The sequence below is a fragment of the Aotus nancymaae genome, unplaced genomic scaffold (genome assembly GCF_030222135.1).
Source record: "Aotus nancymaae isolate 86718 unplaced genomic scaffold, 86718_ANA_hifiasm-v0.15.2.pri h1tg000021l, whole genome shotgun sequence".
In the NCBI taxonomy this organism is placed as follows: domain Eukaryota; kingdom Metazoa; phylum Chordata; class Mammalia; order Primates; family Aotidae; genus Aotus; species Aotus nancymaae.
In genome coordinates, this window is record NW_026988433.1 from 1,353,420 (window position 1) to 1,357,894 (window position 4,475).

The following is a 4,475-nucleotide window of genomic DNA, read 5'->3' on the forward strand; positions in this document are numbered from 1 at the left end:
TGTGCCTGTGGTCCCAGCTGTTCTGGAGGCTGAGGTGAAAGGATGACTTAAGGACAGGAATTCCAGCGAGACAGAGCGAGACCCTGCCTCAAAAAAAAAAGAAAGAAAAAGAAAAATCACCTATGACCATGTGCGGAGGAGGGTGTGGGGAGTGGGCACGCGGGCTGCTGGGGCGACTGGTGCAGCCCCTCGGGAGGGCCGCCAGGCAGCAGCTATGAGATTCCAGCAGTGCATGTTCCGTGGCCGGTGTCCCCGGGGCCTGCCCGTGTTCTGCGGCTGGTATTCTGGGGGTCTGCCCGTGTTCCATGGCCGGCATCCCCGGGGTCTTCCCATGTTCCATGGCCGGCGTCCCGGGGTCTGCCCGTGTTCCGTGGCCGGCGTCCCCGGGGTCTGCCCGTGTTCCGTGGCCGGCACCCTCGGGGTCTGCCTGTGTTCCGTGGCCGGCACCCTCGGGGTCTGCCTGTGTTCCGTGGCCGGCATCCTCGAGGTCTGCCTGTGTTCCGTGGCCGGCATCCTCGGGGTCTGCCCATGTTCTCCGGGTCTGCCTGTGTTCCGTGGCCGGCGTCCTCGGGGTCTGCCCATGTTCTCCGGGTCTGCCTGTGTTCCGTGGCCGGCGTCCTCGGAGTCTGCCTGTGTTCCGTGGCCGGCGTCCTCGGGGTCTGCCCGTGTTCCGTGGCTGGCGTCCTCGGGGTCTGCCCCTAGAGCAACACTCCCATCGTTGCACAGGAAGGCTATTACACGTGGTGTTGCAGCGTGATTTGTAATAGTAAAGAGTTCAGAACCTGCCCACATGCCCATCCCTGCCGGACTGGCTGACTCAGGGCCATGTGTCCTGCTGGCTGTGGGCAAGGGCATGGGTGGGGGCTGCAGTCCTACCTGCACCTGCCTACGGGTCCACGGCCCCACAGTGGGGCCACTGCCCATGAGGAATCAGGCACTTTCCAAGACCGACCAAGCTGCAGCATAAGCTGGTGCCTGCCCTGGGCTGACCACACCAGGACATGTCCCGAAGACAGAACTCTGCCTTCAAGCCAGGAAGAAGGGATGTGATCCAAGTGTCTCAGGAGGGCCACTCAGACATATTGTTGGCTTTTGAGACTGAATTTTGCTCTGTCACCCAGGCTGGAGTATAGTGGTGCAATCTCGGCTCACTGCAGACTCTGCCTCCCAGATTCAAGCGATTCTCCTGCCTCAGCCTCCCGGGTAGCTGGGATTACAGGTGCCCGCCACCATGCCCAGCTAATTTTTGTATTTTTAGTAGAGACTGGGTTTCACCACGTTGGCCAGGCTGGTCTCGAATGCCATGCCTGTCCTCAGGTGATCCACCCACCTCTGTCTCCCACAGTGCTGGGATTGCAGGCATGAACCACCGCGCCCGGCCTCAGACATATTGTTGAACAAATAAAACAATTTATGAGAAACAAGAAAAGCAGAAAGGACCCAAAATAACATATACCGTATTTATGTTTACCATGTGCACACACACACATTGCATCACATCTTCTGAGCCCCTGGATCCAGCCTCGCCTGCTATCCATATCCCTTATCCCGCGATTTCCTTTAGAAAAGCCACCTTTGTCCCTGTCAGCCCAGGACTGAGTGACGCTGCCCCATCCTGCAGCTTTAAACCCAGACTGGGCCCATCAGCTCGTTTCTAGCCCCTGGCTGGAGACTCAGGTAGCATCGTCTGTGGACCATGAAGGTGGGCAAATGGCGGTTGGGCACTATTGCTGGGGCTCTGTGGGACACAGTCTTGGGGCTCCTAGCTGTGACATGAAGGTTCTAGGAAAGCCAGAGGTGCCCAGCCCTGGGACGTAGCCATCTGGCTGCAGAGACTCTGATAGGCAGCCCCCAGGTGGCCCTGCCATGGTCGCTCCTGTGGGGACCCAGGACCCTCAAGTCAGGCGTGAGGAGGGGTGCTGTGCCCCGATGTATCGCTCATGTGCCCTGACGTACGACTCAAGGCTCTTTGGGTGTAAGTGACAGAAAGCCCCACGTAGAGGGCCTGAGTGCAAAGTGCCGTGTTTGGCTTATGTCACCCGTTTCAGAAGTGGGCCCTCCCTGGACCTCATGCCAGCGCGGCCTGGGCGGCCCTCTCCTCAGCCCAGCACCTTTTGGTACCTGGCTTCCCTGCTGCCACGAACACCACCAGTGGAGGTCCTCAGCCCCTTGCTGTTGACTTTTAAATGTTAATTAATTAATTAATTTTTGAGATGGAGTCTTGCTCTGTTGCCCAGGTTGGAGTGCAGTGGTGTGAACTCAGCTCACTGCAGCCTCTGCCTCCTGGATTCAAGCGATTCTCCTGCCTCAGCCTCCTGAGTGTCTGGGATTATAGGTGCCCGCCACCATGACTGGCTAGTTTTTGCATTTTTAGTAGAAACAGGGTTTTGCCACGTTGGCCAGGCTGGTCTCGAACTCCTGACCTCAAGTGATCTGGCTGCCTCGGCCTCCCAAAGTGCTGGGATTACAGGCGTGAGCCACTGCGCCTGGCCCACATTCTCTGTGCGTTCCCCCGCTGCGGGCACCTGGGCTGCGGTCGTGCCTTGGTGGTGAACGTGCTGCACCCCTTCCTGGCTGCACCTCTTCCTGGTAAACGACGCTCTTCCCTTTCCCAGCCCCTCTTGGCAGCATTTCTGCCCTGTATGAGTCTGTTCTCCCACTGCTGCAAAGAACTACCTGAGACCAGGTAATTTATAACGAACAGACTCACAGTTCCACAGGCTGTGCAGGAAGCACGGCTGGGGGACCTCGGGAAAGTCTCAGGGCGGAAGGCGAAGGTGGCGCAGGTCTCGCTCACGTGGCCAGAGCAGGCGCGAGAGAGCGAAGAGGGAAGGGCGACACTTTCACACAACCAGAGCTCGCGAGAACTCACCATCACGAGGCCAGCAGTCACCTCCCACCAGGCCCCTCCTCCAACACATGGGGCTTAGATTTCAGCCTGAGATTTGGGCGCGGACGCACATCCCTAGCACATCAAACCTGCGCCCTGTAGCCCCGCCTGGGTGGGTTCTGGGCCCCCTGCTCTCGGCGTCCCCCAAGCTGGTCTCCATCACTAGGGCTGTGGTCACCAGCTTCTCCTTGCTGGCCGAGAGCGGCCTGTGTTTGTCCCCTCCAGCCCAGCGCAGGCGCCCTGGACGTACATTCTAGGGTAAGCCGCAGGCCACACACACTGGAGTCCACACTGGGCCACCCCTCTGCACGCTCTCCACCCAGAAGCCTGGGCGTCATTACTTCTTTCTTTCTTTATTTCAGGATGGCTGAGTATGGCTTTATCCCAGAAGTGCTCATTCTGAACAATACTGAGAAAACAAAATCAATCTCTTCATCTTGACTTTACTAAAGTTAACAAATATTGCCTTTGTCAATTTTCAGATTCACTAGTTTCAGCTGTTTGTTGCAGAGGAAAAAATCTATGGCCACTTCCTATGGCATTTGGGGAAACTAGCTTTGAAGCCCCACCCTGGGAAGCCCTGTGGCAGAGGGACCACGGGAGGCGGTGCCCACCGGGGGCTCTGCAGCTGGCGCTGCCTGCCCTGTCACCACCCGTGTGCACCTGAGGCCTCCCTGCACCCGGCGTGCCTTCCCACTGGACCCGTGGGCTGTGGTGTGCAGGGAGGCTGGGCAGCGGCAGTGGAGGCTTGGGCAGCTCAGCACAGCCCGGCGGGCTGGAGCAGGTGTCCCTGCAGCAGACGCGGGCAGAGCACAGGTGTTCCTCATTGACAGCTTGCTTCCTTTTTCTCTTTTTTCGAGATAGAGTCTCGCATCGCCCAGGCTGGAGGGCAGTGGCGCAATCTTGGCTCACTGCAACCTCGGCTTCCCGGGTTCAAGTGATTCTCCTGCCTCAGCCTCCTGAGTAGCTGAGACTATGGGCGCCACCACCACGCCCAGTTCATTTTTGTATTTTTTAGTAGAGATGGGGTTTTGCCATGTTGTCCAGGCTGGTCTTGAACTCCTGACCTCAGGTGATCTGCCCACCTCAGCCCCCCAAAGTGCTGGGATTACAGGCGTGAGCCGCCGCGCCTGGGGAGAGTTGACATCTTTTGAGGCATGGTTTGTGTGTGTGTTGTTTTATTTTTTATTTACAATATGAAAATGCACAACACTTCACGAATTTCTGTGGCATCCTTGCACAGAGGCCATGCTAATCTCTGTGTCGTTCTGATTTTAGTACAGGTGCTGCTGAAGTAAGCATGCTGCTGTTTTTTAAAATAAAGTTCTTAAATTTTAGAAGTTAAATTTACAGAAAAACTATAAAGATAGGAAAGTTCCTACATATATTTTTAAAAAATCAGTGTTACTGCATGCATGTAAGGTGTGCGTTGTGCTGTGCTGCTGTAGGCTGTGTATACGCAGTAAATTGGTGACCACAGCGGCGTGGGGAGCACTGCACCATCTCTCAGGCACCCGTCCTCTCCCGCAGTCAGAGCAGCTGTGACCCACGCATTAGCAAACACCTGCAGCGTATTCTCTGCAGC

General features: G+C 56.9%; 1 non-coding gene across 1 annotated transcript; it reads right to left on the reverse strand.

The window, feature by feature from the left end:
- Positions 1–4,088: 4,088 nt before the first annotated feature.
- Positions 4,089–4,192, reverse strand: LOC135276315 (U6 spliceosomal RNA). Its single transcript, XR_010343883.1, has one exon. It is a non-coding gene; the product is annotated as a U6 spliceosomal RNA (small nuclear RNA).
- Between the last annotated feature and the right edge of the window lie 283 nt (positions 4,193–4,475).